Source organism: Anser brachyrhynchus (genome assembly GCF_964034855.1).
Source record: "Anser brachyrhynchus genome assembly, chromosome: 9".
NCBI classification, from domain to species: domain Eukaryota; kingdom Metazoa; phylum Chordata; class Aves; order Anseriformes; family Anatidae; genus Anser; species Anser brachyrhynchus.
Genome location: NC_137703.1, coordinates 5506296 through 5518916, shown reverse-complemented (window position 1 = coordinate 5518916; position 12621 = coordinate 5506296). Strand labels below are relative to the sequence as shown.

Genomic DNA, 12621 nt, shown 5'->3' with positions numbered 1-12621 from the left:
TGACATTTCTTTGTCTCTCACAGGAGGAAAATAATGAAGCACAATTACTGTAGAAAGCAATCAGATAATGCTTGTTTCTAATTGCTGCTGACAGGGAAGCCTCATTGTGTTTGAATTTTAGCAAAGCAAATGTTAGTTGGTGAAGTTGCCCCTAACACCACACAAACCTTCGATACCTCTTCCCTGAAAAGCTGCAATTTCAGTGAACGTCACGTGCAATGCTGAGCATGTACGTGAAATAACTAGCCAGCAGGCTGTACCTAGCTGTGCCCTTCCACTTCCTCTCCTCAGCTCGTTCTTCGAAAGCCTCCTGGGACTGCACGGTCACGGCTTGCCTGGCACCAGGCAGGCACCAGAAGAAGCAGGAAAAAAAAAAAAAAAAAGGCAAAGTGACCCTGTCAGAATGTTTTTAGCAAATTTGAAACAGGAGAGTGGTTTCATACCGGATGGGCTCGCTGCATCGGGGATGTTTTGAGCCAGAACAAGCAATAGGGTTAGAAGCAGCAGTATTGTACGATTTGTTTTCATTGCTTTGCGATAAAGTCCCTTCTATCTACTTCTAGAACACGAAAAAAACGAACTTGTTATCCAGAGGGAGGGGAGAAAAAAAAAAAAGGGAAGGCCACGAGCTGCTCGCGTTTTGGCGTTTCAGAGCAGAGCTGAAGTGACGTCGGAAGCAGGAAGCGGCGCTGCGAGCCGCAGCAGCGGCGGGCGATGCCGCGTGGCTGGGCGACGTATCTCACCTCGCCTCCTGCCTTCACCCACCGCCCGCCGGCAGCTCCAGGAGCGGCCGCATCCGCTGCTCGTGTCCCGCCCCTGAGCGCGGCGCGCGGCGGCCTTGCTGGTGGTCGGGAGCCAGGTGAGTGCCGGCTGGCACGGGGCCGGCTGGGTGGGCGCGAGGTTTCGTTTGGGGAAGAGGCCCTGCGCTGTCAGGAGGTTGGGTGAGGCGGCACCGCATGGGTTTGGGATGGGCAGGTTGCTCGCAGCCGCCCTCGGCTCTAAAGTCAACACCACATACACGCACGCAGCCTCACCCAGCTGCCTGAGTCCTGCACCGAGCCTGGCAGTGCTTGGCTACTGGGAGAACCTAAGGATTTGGGAACAAGTGTCTTCTGAAGCAGCTTTTTGGTCAACGTTGATGCGAAGTACAAGTAAGTGCTGGTCGTTTGCCTAAGGATCTGCCTGGGGAGACACCAGTACGGATGGCAAGACTCAAAGCAAGTCCCAGCCCTTCTTGTACGAGCTCCCAGACCTTGGGTGTGCTCGGCTGGAAGTCGCAGCCTCCGTGTCGGGAGCTGCCTCCAACCAAACGCCGCCCTCCCGTTGTTCATCAGCCCGTGCTGTGTGCTCACAGCTGCATTGCTGAGGAACCCGTTCTGGTTCGCGTTTGTGTTCCTGCAGGAAGGGTGGCAGAGGGTAAACCAGGGAAATTTGGCACTCTGCGTCTGCTTTCATTTAAAGATTTAATGACTGACACCTTTAAGGCTGTATGCATCTGATTGCCCTGTTAGTGTTCTTTATATATATATATATATATATATATCTGTGTGTGTATGCTTGTATATTTCATAGTTTTCAAAAATCTATAGTGGGAAAGTGATTGCCAGCTGGAAGAGTGCAAAAATCTGGTTAAGTGCAAAAATTCTGAACGTTTTTCCTTTAACATGTCATGCGTTATAACAGGACCTGATGAATTAGCTAGGTAAACGGGCGTTGCTGCACACTTAGGCAAATACCAGGCAGTTCAGCACATTGATCCTGACGCTCAGGTAAACACCTGTGTCCAGTCAGTTCCGTGAAAAAGGCAGCGGCTCGCTGAAGACAACTTGCTCTGTGCTGTAGTATCTTGCTGTTGGCATCTTTGCCAAGCACGCTCCGATTTCTAATACTCTGCTCTTCCCAGAGTTATGGGCAGAACTGAAGGGAGGTGAGAACCCAACCCTCGGAGTGCCCTTCTGGGTGAGTACGGACAGAAGTGACTGCGTGCGCTCTGCTGGGGGATGTGCATGCAGGTTTTTGTTTTTTCTTTCATTCCTTTTTTCACTTGTTCCTTTTTCAGTGTTCATCCTATGACAAAGCCTGTGTTTAGATAGCTTTTACTTGGACTGTACGAAACGACTGGGACTTTCTGTCTCTCAAAAAAAAAAGAGGAATAGAGAATTATGCTACTGTTTTTACTGGAGTGCTTGAGCAAACTGTTTGCTTGAGCAAACGCAATTCTATGATTCTGAAACTGGAAGCAGGGTACTGGCGAGCTGGGGCTGATGTGTGCTTCATCTTGTATTAAACTCCGGAATGGCAGCGCAGTGCATTGAGCCTTTTTGCGTGTGTGCTTGCCAAAGAGTAAAATAACTTCTTTGAGACTAGCTTTATGCTTCCTCATAGATTTTCAGTATAACTGAGGGAAAATAACATTTTACAGTGTGCCTTTTGTTGGGGTGGCATCTGCCCTAGCCTGGGTCTTGCTCCTTGGGGCTTCGGAGCAGCGGGTGCTTTGCAGCGCGGGAGCCAGGACGTGCCTGCACCTCTCCTGCTCTCAGAGGTTTTCTGGTCAGCTCGGAGCCGCTGTGTTTGCTCGTGATGGCTGTGCCGGGTGGCCTGCCATGGTACTGCCCTCGGCTTGCTGCTGCACCGGGGCCATGCTCAGGGGCACCCTCGTGGCCCCATGTCCAGCTCCTAGTTCTGGATCCGGCCAGGAGTCGGGCTTATTTACGGGGATGTGTTGCACTGTGGCCGGGAGAGCTCCGGCCTTGCTGCCAAGCTGTCTGACCCCAGCGTGGCTTTCAGGAGGTGCTCGCTAAACGTGTGTGCGCTCAGGAACAAGGCCTGAGAGCTGCCCCCAGCTCAGCACCTCCTCCCGTCTCCCGGCGTTACAACCTCAGTGAGTCACCCTCCGACTGAGGTGGGTCAGCCCCGGGGCTGCCGGGGACACACCGGGGACACACCGTACGATAGCCCTGCCCGTGGGTCTCCGTCCCCAGGAAGGTGGAGGTGAAGTGATTCCGTATGCGTTAGGGCAGCTTTCCAACAAGGAAACGTTGAACAGGAAACTTTTAGACCAGGGCTGGGTTAGGAAGGGAAGCAAAGGGAAAGCGGCTGCCTGGCGAGGTGCTGTGGGAGAAGCGAGCGGCTGGGCAGCCCTGCGCACGGATTCGTAGCGCCGGAGACGGGAAGCAACATCTGCCTCGTCTCGTCCGGCCTCTCCACCACGTGTGGTTGCAGTTTGCCCGGATATTTCTGAGTACACATGCTGGAATATGCTGTCCCGGTCGGCTGGTCTGACCTGCTGTGAAAGGCAAGCCATGGGATTTGTAGTCTCCTCAAGCCTTCAGAAGGAGAAACTCCCGTCTTTGATAGAGATATTTTCAGTGGTGGTGATTCTACTTCACCTTCTGATGAGCGGCTCCCCTGGCCGGGTTTATTTTTTTGGCCTCTGACATTCGTGTCCTGTCCTAACAGCAACCGGAGAGGGCTCAGCTGACGTCCAGGACCAGGTTATCACTTCACAACAGTAACTTTCCAGTAGTGCAAGCAAAGATCTGAGGACCCAGCAAAGCAGCATATTGCAAAAGTACGCAAAAAGCCCGATTCATGTGGTAATCAAAAATTCAAGTGAGGAGCTAATTTGGAGCATCTTAATATTGGGAGTGAATGAAAACAAAATTTAAATAAAAATATTCAGAGACACTAAACTGATACTGCAAGGAGCTACAGGCATATGGTAATCCTGACAAAGGAGGTTTTCTAAATGTGGAGCATAACTGGGAGGCACAAAGCTAGCACCAAGCAAAAGGAGAAACATTTTTTCTCCATATTAAAAAATGCATCTATAGGAAGATAAATACGCTTACAGGGATTTTTGGAGTGCCTTGTCTGTGTAGGACCATATGCAGGCAGGACAGCAATAAAGAGAAAACGGCCTTTACCAAAGCTAACAAGGAAAAGAAATTCAGTAAAAGGGTGTACAACCATGTGAAAGAAGCAAGCGATGGCTCAGAAGATGAGATTTTTGCATGTAATTAATTAAAGCAGAGGAAAAAAGAAAATAACTTGGGAAATTTGGAGCAGCGCTGGGTCCGAAGGCAGGAGAGCAGCGCTGGGTGTGCACGCTGGGTCACAGAGGCTTTGTCGTGGCTACGCAAGAAAAGAGATTTTACTGCGATAAAACCGACTTAAATTATGCAACGACTAGCTCACTTCCTATCCCCCTTTGAAACCTACTTTACAAATAAAACATTGGTGGAAAAAAAAGAAAAAAAAAAAAGAAACATAGCAGGAACTTCAACCAGAGACTTGTTGGTTTTAACAAAGCAGGGAAAAATGACCCGCGGAGCTGGCACATAATGGCACCGGGTGCGGAACAGAGCGAGAGCTGGGGCTAAAACTGGAAAAAACGCTTGCAGTAATTCTCGTTCCAGCGCGCCCGGCTGGCCCCGAGCTGAGCACAGCGCTGGGTGCAGAGGCTTCAGGGGAAGGAACGAGGACGAGAGCCAGGGCACTGGTGGGAAAGGGAGAAGGTGCGGGGAGGAAGGGCTGGCTGCCAGGTGGGGGCTGCCGCTGGTGAAGAAGGAGGCTGGCGAGAAGTGAAAGGGGAAGGAGGAGCCCTTTTGGGTGGGTGAGCGGTGCTGTGCCCTACACAGAGCTCAGGGCTAAGGGGAGCCCAGCGAGGGCTCCCTCAGGCATTTCTCCTGCACTGAGATGAGCTTAAACTGTCCCCAGGGCTTAGCGGTGGGGGTGCGAAGAGGTAGGAGCTTTGGGGAGACCCCGGTGCTGTGAGCGGGGCAGCTGTGGTGCCGGCTGGGTCACGGGAACGGCCAGAAAAGAAACCCACAAAAGCGCGTACCGCTGCCTGTCACAGGGCAGACTCGCTCCTGTCGTGGCTTGGTGCCGCGGATCCACTTTGCATGAGACAAAGGTCCCTTCTCGGCAGTTTGAATGGCCGTTCTGAGCCACTGGCAAGCTCGGGGCCCGCGGAACAGGCTCTCCTTTCTTCCCTGTAAGTGCAGCAAATGTAACGGCGCTACGATGGGATATAATCTGGTGTCATGCTAGTAGGTTTGTCCGGTGTTGTTCCCAGACAACCGCGACAGAAGGGATGCTGCAGTGAGAGAGTTTGTACAGGGGGGGGAAATTAGATCTCGTTTCTGAAAAAAAAGGAGAGAGAGCAAGGCTCTGTGAATGAAGAGCAAGGCTGAGAGGTGCCGTCGCTGGACTCAATACAGGGAGTGACAAGGGGATGGCGGTGGAAGCTGCAGCTGGAGAGGGCACTAGGGGTCACCCCTGTCTTATCTCTGGCATCTGAATTTAATTCTGAAGGACGATAACGAATGCGATCGAAACCAAAGCCTTTTTTCTTTTTTCTTTTTCTTTTTCTTTTTTTTTTGTGGGCTAGACAGCTTGCATCTCATTTCGTCGTTTTCTGCTCCAGCCCGCCGGCCTTCTGTCTGCCTGCGCCTTAAAACGAGCCGCCCTGCAGTCTGAGGAGGCTCGGGGAGCGGGGGAGCCGCATCAAAATCCCCTCGGTGCAGCTCCCGCTGCTGCCCAGCCCGGGCTCAGGCAGTGCCGAGTGCCGGGTCAGGCAGAACCACATCGCGGCCCTGGCGTGTCCCTGCAAGCAGGGCCGAGCAAACTGATTGCTGCGATGAATGGCAGCCTTGTAGTCAGGAGAGGAACTCCTGACACGTTTCGCTCTGCCGGGCCAGTAATCCCGTCCGTCTCTCCCTCCTTCCCCCCCCAGATAAGGATCCCTGACTTCTCACAAAGCTGCCTCTGTGCCTGCGGCGGGAGGAGGATCGGGTGCCTGGGTTGTGAAGGGGAATGCAAATCCTCTTCTCCGAGCCGTTTTTTTTTGCTTTCGTGTCTGGAAGTAACCGTCGGTGTGGGCTGAATGTATTGTCTGAGGCTGGGAATCGGGCTTCGGAAGGCGGGATGCTCGGTGCCTAGGGAGAACGAGGATTTTTTACTGATGGAGGTGATTTGTCCAGGGACAGGCAGGCGCTCAGGCATACCAGACCCGATGCAGAGGTTGCACCCCGACAATCTGCCTTTTACCTATGGCTATGTTTTGTAGTTGACTTTGCAAAACGTGGCCCATTTCGTCCGCAGAGGATTACGGTGTAATAGACCGTGGCATTTCTTGATGCACGGTATTGCAGAAGCTGGAAATCCATGGGAACTCAGAACCTGAACGGGCAAATGAGTGAAGGAAAAAGCTGCTGGGGGCTGTGGAAGTGCAATGGTAACAGCTTCAGGCTCGGAAAGCCCCTCGCATGCAAGTCCCTGGAGACAGGGAGAACACTGGAGACGCTTCCCCATAACCGTGCCCCGTTTGCACGCTCTCTAAGTGTGCAAACTCTTTCCTACCCATCTGTAACAACCCACTTGGGTTGGCTCACCTGGCTGAACGTGGCCCCGGGGACACGCGTGCTGCGGTCGCGCTCTCAGCCGAAGGTGGGGGAGTTCTCCGGCTCCCTATTTTAGGGTTTTATGTAACACGTGGCTTATATAAGCCTTTGTCTGTTAGCTAAATGGGTGGAGCGTATCTCGCTTGGGTTTGTCGCTAAAGAAACACTCGTTACTTAACTCTTACCCAAGTGCTCATTACATACTTTCAGAATAGTTGAGCTCGTTCCTTTCTCGATGCCGGTAATGATGTACCTCCTTGACAACCTGCTATGGATGAATGACAACAGGGGTAATTTACCCATGCACCGAGCCACGTCTCAGAACCCACGAGAAACGAGGCTGTTGGTGCAGGCAAGGGCAAACCGAGGCATGCCCCAAGCCCTGGCCACGGGTTGCATCTTGCTTTTTCTTGCTGCCTCCTGGCAGGACGCAGTTTGTGGTGTGGGCAGGGGAGGAAGGGCAAAACCCCCTGACTTGAAAGCCCCCTAGCAAAACCCCTAACTTCAGCGCAGCCAGGCGTGTCCCCGACACCAGTTCCCATTCGGGAAGGGGAAGGGGAGGTGGCAGCTGGTCCCAAAGCTGCTCTGGGCCCTGTGACGCTGCTCCCTGCGGTCACCTGGATGTCTTCCCAGAGCAGGACAGCCGTCCTCCAGCAGGTGAAGGTGGGTCACGTCGTGCTGCGTGGGAGCGGGACGGCAGGAAGAGCTGTGCCCAGCCCCGGTGCTGGGGAGGACGGCGCGGGTTGTTTTCGGACGGACTTGTTGAGCTCCCTCAAACCTGTCATTCATGCCGCCGCGCGGCTTTAAATAGCAAGACGGCGTGCGTCGTAGCTTAACACCATACGGAGCTGCTTTGCACTCTCTCCTTCCTCCAGATACCGTGCTGCGCACGCTGACGTGCCTGGCATTCCTCCGCGTGCACCGGGAGCACTGCGCACGGCAGCTCCCGCTTCCCACCCCGGCCACACCGTGCCTGGGCCGCATGGTGCACCCTGGGACCTGCACAGCCGAGGCTGGCCCTGCCCCACTGCAAGTTTCCGAGTTCTTTTTCCCTTACCAATTTCATTCACGCTTCCCCCTTGAGAGGCAAAAAAAAAAAAATACCCAAACAGCGCGAGCTTTGTTTTTGTTTCCATGGGAATTCTGCGAGAGGGGGAGGCTGTGAAAGAAAACTGAAATATCCCGGCCAAGCCCGATCATGTTGGGATCCTGGGCAGCCGCTGAGCCATCTCGCAGCAGCTAAAGCCCAGGGGTCCCGCTGTCCCCTGGTTGTCCCCTGCCCAGGGACGGGGCTGCCGCTGCTGCCGCGGTGTCGTGGGGAGCCTCGCTGCTCTGCGGGGCCGCGCCACAGCCAGCGCTTCGGGCATGAGAAGATGTGACTACAAGTCCCAGGAGGCACCGTGGCCAGGCCGGCTGCCAGGGCTAAGTGCTCAAACTTCCTCCCCTGCCTCTTCCTCCAAAGTTAGGATGGCAATTGTTTTCCCTGAAGGATGGGGGAGGAGAAGAAAAAAGTACTTGGCTGTTTTCAGCTCCGTCCCGCAGCACCTCGTGGGGACGTGCCGCTCTCCTTTCTGAGTGCGTTGCTCTGAAATGCCCACCGAAAACCACATTTTCAGCTCCTGGTTCAGCTCCTAGCGAGGCACAATAACCCCGGTGTCCTGAAGGACCGCAGCGCCGCACGTGCCTGCGATACACGCGGAGGCTGAGAGACCGCTGGGCGAGCTGGCAGAGGAGAGCAGGGTCCCCCCGGCTGGCAGATGGCCCCTGGGCAGGCAGCACGGCCCCAGCAGCGCCCCGAGTTCCTGCCCAGCTGAGCTCAGGGCCAGGAGAAGGCAGCCCCCCGTGGCACAGCACAGGCACCGGCACCAGCATCCCCCGTGCTTGGTGCCTGCAAGGTCCGTGCAGGCGCGGAGGAAACGCAGGGAGGAAAAAGGCTCCTCCAGGTTGGCTGCAGCCAAGAAGGACGGGCGGAAGAGTGCTCGGCTCAAGAGATAGATGGCTTTTTCCTTTGTTTGTGTGTTTTCGCCGTCTTTGACACTTTGCTGAACCTAGAAAGTGTCGGCTGCTGTGAGCAGTTGCAGCTGAAGTGTGGCTGTTTGGCTGCCCCGGGCTGGGGAAACAGCCTGGCGTTTGTGACACCGTGAATAACACGGCTCTGGGGATCGTACTGGTGTAGCTGTGGTCATTTCACTCGGGGAAAGCACCCTGGTGAGAAGAATTAGGCAGGTGAATGCCTGTATTCGGGTGGTATCTGCGTTCACCGAGTCAGGGCAATCCCAAGCAGGACTCCTCCGAAATGGCTGAGGAGTGGGGCACCCTCCTGTGTGCCAGCGCCTGGGCAAAACTGCTTTTTGCCCTAGGGTGGAGGGGAGACTGCATTTCCAGGTGCAAGACTGTGGCTTCCTCCCCTCCCCTCGTTGGCCACCACCGTTGTCTGTGGTGCCAAGCGGTGAGTGAGACTGGGGTCGAGGGCCTCGTCTGAAAAAATGAATAGTAATAATCCCCATTCCTTCTCCTGGGCGGTCTTTCAGCTGGAGGGTTGGGTTTGGTGGGCAGCAGCGCAGGCTCTCAGCAGTCCTCGAAAAGCCCTTCTGCAGATGTCTCTGTGCCTTACGCATCCCCACTTCGGGCCAACTCATTAGGCACAACAACAAAAAAATTTAAAGAGAAGGAGAGACATGAATAAAATGCAGAAAAAAAAAAAAGTAAAGGAAAGCAAAGGTTGCTAACATTGTCACCTTGGTTTTTCCAGGACCCAGCCGCATCGCTCCCTGTGTGACTGGCACGCAGTGCGCTCCTGGCACCAGCGGCTCGCGGTAGATGAGCGAAGCTGGCATCCCCTGTGACGGCGGCCGGCGTCCTCAGAGAGCTGCGGGGAAGCTTCTGGAGACCGAAAGTCAGGTGGGAACAGAGAACAAAAGAAATCCCAGCCTCGCCCGTTCTGTGGTCGCCCGACACCGTTGCGTTTCCCTGGGGTGTTTTAGGAGGCCTCCGCCCGGGATGCGCTCCGTGGGTTGCCCCTGGCTCAGGGAAGGCGCTGGGAAGAGCGGCGAGGCGCTCTCCGCAGGTGCTGCGCGCGGCCCTGCCCGGGCTCAGCGCCCTGGGAGCGGACGAGCCGTGCTGCGGCGCTCTCGGGCAGCCGGCTCAGATTTCTGAGTGTGATTTTAAGTGCCAAGGGCGGCACTCACGGTGTTTGCAGAAAGTCAGCCGAGCCAGAGCAAACCCCACCTGGACAGACGGAGCGGACGTGGGGCAGGTGGGCTCGGAAACGGTGCTGGTGCTGGTGGCCCAGCCTGGAGCTGTGCTGGGGAACGTGGGAACGCTTCAATATCGCACTGCCAGGGCACTATCTGTACCTGAAGTTGGGTTATTTATCCGTCTGGGTCTGAGGGGCACGGCTCAGTTCCTTGCTACTTAAATAAAACAAAACAAAATAAATCCTTTAAGGAAGAAAACCATCACAACCGCACCGAAGCCTTGCCGTAGGGGCAGAAGTGGGAGCGCTGAATTCCCTGGAAGAAGCCCCCGGGACGCCCCCCGTACGGCTGCAGGGCTGGGAGCTGGGCTGCAGCCAGGATTGGGGCAGCGTGCGGGGCTGCCCGAGCTGCCCAGCGTGCGGAGGGGTGTCGCTTCTCCGCGTGTCGGCTCGGTGCTTCTCTTGAGCACAAAAATTTTTTCCCTGTTCCTACAAAATCTGCGCCTTTGTGATGAGCGAGGGCTTTGTGGATGGAAGCGACGTGAGAAACGCAGGGTTTGCAGCCGTGTACCGCTCAGACCCACGCAGAATGTGACCTTAATGTGATCCTTAAGTTGTGCAGCGCTAACGGTGGCACCGCTGCGTTTCATTCAGCCTGGGTGTGCACGCGCTTGTGCCCCCCGTGCCAAACCCAATTCCTTAGCGGGGGGGGGCAAGCCTCCTTCCCCTGCCCAAACTGCCTGCGGAAGGGGAAGAAGGAAGGCGAGCTTTGCGTCCCCGTGCTGGGGGGGCAATGCCCAAGCAGCCCCCCCTCCCAATTAAGCGCTCCTTTTAATTACCCCCCCCCATGACAAGGGGTCTCCCCGCCCCGAAGCGCCAGCAGCAGCCCCCCCCCGGCGCTGTCCCGGCGCACGGGGAGTGGTTTCCCCGCAAGTGGCCGCTATAGGCTGGGGCTGGGGCTGGGGCTCGCCTCGCCCCGCCCGGGGGGAGCCGGCCCTGGGCTTGGGGCTGCTGCCTTTGGGGTTTTGAGGCTGCTGGTTTTGGGTTTTTGGGGGCTGCGGCGCGGCCCCGAGCCGGGACTGGGCACCATGAGGCCGGCGCTCCCCAGGGGGCACGAGGTTGGTGGGGACCGGGGGGGGGGACAAGGGAGGGTTAGAGGGGGGGTTAGAGGGTACGGGGGGCTGAGGGGAAAGGGGGTTATGGGGTAGGGGGGTTAAAGCCGGGGGGCGCCGTCCGTGGGGGTCTCCCCGTGGCTGCAAAGTTCGCTCCCGGGGCTTGCAGGGGGCTTGCGGCGCCTTGGTGCGGGGGGGTTGCAGCGGGGGGCGGTGGGGACAGGGCTCGGGACACTACTCGGGACAGGGCTCGGGACCCGGGTGGGGACCCGGGTGGGGACCCGGGTGGCCGCGCTGTCGCCTCCAGCTCCGGTGCCCGCCCGCATCGCCGCGCTCCTGCCCGGCTCGGGGCACATCTGGAGCCCCGAAACGCCTGGGAGCGGGCCCGGGACGCGGCCGAGGCCGGCCACGGCCCCCGCCCACGGTCACGGGTGGGTTTTGGGGCCGTCGGGGCTGGCTGAGTCTCGCTCGTCCCGGCCGCGTTTGGGCTGCCCGAGGCCGGGGCTGGCGCCCACCGCGCCGGGGGAGCCACCGCGCCCTGCTCCCGGGCAGCCCGGAGGGGGGAAGCCGATTCAAGGGGCTTGAATGGCCAAAAAAATCCTATTTCCCCACCCCGTGCAGCCGCTGGTGTCTGACAGCGTGTGCCCGTGAGAGTGGCTCGCTGGTGACCGGGGACTTTCATCCCCGGGGATGGTCAGCGCGTCCCAAAGCCGGGCGGCTCCCGGCAGCGCGCTTCTCCTCTGCCCAGGCTCAGCTCACGTGGGGAAGGCTGAAGGGTCTCGCTAAACCGCCCGTGTGCACGTTCAATTTCGTCCAGGTACCTAGCATCCTCCTTCAGGACTACTGAGAGTTGGTTTCGAGGCTCTGGTCTGGAAAAAAAAAACCACCCCAGGGACTTCTCCTGGGCCCCCCCCGGTGCTGTTTCGGCTGTGAGGAGCCCCAGCTCAGGGACAGGGGGACACGGGCAGCTCTCGTGGCTGGGGAAGAGTTTCCCAGGATCAGAGCTGCCACTTTTAGCTGCTGAGGATATGGTTTTACGTATAAATAAATGAAGGACAAATTCCTAAGTCTGAGGTAGGTGATCTCTGCTGGTGAAATCACCCTGTTGTGGAGCGGCCTGCAATCACATGCCTCAGCTGGAAATTTTTACTACTTTTGCTAACAGCAGATTGTAAAGGCCTGTGTCAACTTGACTTTGTTATCCCCTGTAATTTATGAGGTGCTCTTTAGACTGCAGGTGTGTCTGCAGGAGAGGAAGGATCTGGTGTTTTAGTGGGTCTGTTCTCAGGACGTGATTTGAGAAACGTCTTCCTTGAAAACCTCTGCAAAGAAGTGTGGTCGTGCCCCCTTTATTTGCTAGGCATGGACCAAACTTGGTTTTTTCCACTTACTCTTTCTCTGGTAATTGATTTAAAGCAAGCCAGCAAACCTTCAGGGAAAGAAATATCAGGGGAAATACACTAGCTGCCAGTACTGCCACAAATTGTGTTCCCGGGAAGTGGAATGGCAAAGCGAATGCCAGTCCCTGATGCTCATACAGCCTCCTGCATCGCTCTGCTCCGGCTCTGCCCAGTGAGCGGGCTGCGGGCAGCACCGCGCTGCCACCAGCGGCTCCCGTCTGCTGCCAGCTTTGCTGCAGACAGGTGGCTTTCCAGCTCCACACCAGCACGGCTGTTTTGAAGGAAGTCATTTAAAAGATAAGGACGATTTTAAAAACTGGTTTGAGTGCGAACCAGCGTCGTACCGGGGACCTACATCAGTCTCCGGGAAGCAATCTGAGCTTCTCCGGGCGTTGGTTTGCCGGAGCGTCTTGTGGCAGCGGTTACCTGCTGCTTGTCGAGGCTTCTGCAGAGCGAGGAGGGCAGGAGCCAGCCCTTCACGCCATTTCCTCCCATTGTCTGACAACCCA

The 12621-nt window shown here is 56.5% G+C and overlaps 1 protein-coding gene across 8 annotated transcripts in view; it reads left to right on the top strand.

The window, feature by feature from the left end:
* Positions 1-12621, top strand: part of PLD1 (phospholipase D1) — a 117092-nt gene that overhangs the window by 52233 nt on the left and 52238 nt on the right. For 2 of the 8 annotated variants that reach the window (XM_080604224.1, XM_080604223.1), the window contains exon 4: positions 9157-9305. The gene's annotated coding sequence lies outside the window, so the exon portion shown is untranslated. Of the gene's footprint in view, positions 1-587; positions 860-1934; positions 1960-6893; positions 7068-9156; positions 9306-10511; positions 10719-12621 lie in introns of those variants that run through there. The other 6 variants (XM_080604221.1, XM_080604227.1, XM_080604222.1 and 3 more) reach the window with 6 other exon arrangements.